This window comes from Schistocerca piceifrons, chromosome X (assembly GCF_021461385.2).
Source record: "Schistocerca piceifrons isolate TAMUIC-IGC-003096 chromosome X, iqSchPice1.1, whole genome shotgun sequence".
NCBI lineage: Eukaryota > Metazoa > Arthropoda > Insecta > Orthoptera > Acrididae > Schistocerca > Schistocerca piceifrons.
The window spans coordinates 641,105,065-641,106,156 of NC_060149.1; the positions used below are offsets into that span (position 1 = coordinate 641,105,065).

At 46.5% G+C, this 1,092-nt stretch overlaps 1 pseudogene; it reads left to right on the plus strand.

The window, feature by feature from the left end:
• The first annotated feature begins 319 nt into the window (after positions 1-319).
• Positions 320-437, plus strand: LOC124723270 (annotated as a pseudogene).
• Positions 438-1,092: the final 655 nt, after the last annotated feature.

Sequence of the window (1,092 nt, forward strand, 5' to 3'; positions counted from 1 at the left end):
AGTAACGAATCCACGCTTGAGATCACTGATTCTACCGTTCTGCTCTTACTGCTATTCTTCTGACAATATTCACCATCTCCATTTATACAGACGGGATATCGTCACATCTAGTGGTCAGCTTGCCGTCACATAGAGGATACTCTTGCTGCTATTGATTGGGTAGTGTTTGATGGCTGTAAAGAAGCCGTAATCGATTACTTAAAAGGGAAGACTTCTACGCAAAGTGGACTTGGAAATTAATTTTCATCGACGACTCGTCTGAAGATCAGTAACGTTTTATGTAGCGATTTTTTTTTCCATTCCGTGTTAATCCATAACAGCCAACGGCCTTGCCACAGTGGTACCACCGGTTCCCGTCAGATCACCGAAGTTAAGCGCTGTCGGGTTTGGCTAGCACTTGGATGGGTGACAGTTCGGTCTGCCGAGCGCTGTTGGCAAGCGGGGTGCACTTAACCCTTGTGAGGCCAACTGAGGAGCTACTTCACTGAGAAGTGAAAACGGACAACGCCCCTCCGTATCCGCATCCAGTGACGCCTATCGGCTGAGGATGACACGGCGGTCGGATTGTACCGTTAGGGTTTTTCAAAGCCTGTTCAGACGGAGTAGTAGATGGAGTTAATTCATAATAACGACAAATTCATACAGCAGTTGCGACTGTGTTTCCTCAGTTTCCTGAACACGAGCGTATGGAACGGAAATCGAAATCCGTGCTGTACACTGTGCTATATACATAATCCTTTAGAATTACTGCCTCCTGTCTCGAAGTGAGTGAGGTTGTTTGGAATAAACCCACATGCTCAGATTCGACGACGATGTCGTAGAGATATCTCTTAGAGGTTACGGATGAGAGGGTTTTATGGTTTTCTGCTAGACACATTCCTGAAAACACGTGCACTAGGATACAGAGAGGAGTTCTTTTCATTTCGCGCCCACGTTTTTGCATAGGGATGGAGTAATTTTTCAAAAGCAACATTTGTTAACAGTATAAAACCTGCCACGGGTAATCCGAAGTTTCGTGCGTTTCCTTGTAATCTGGAAGTGAATGCGAAAGGCGGCGGCGGAGGGGAAGACAGAGGGGCCCGTTAGGCAACG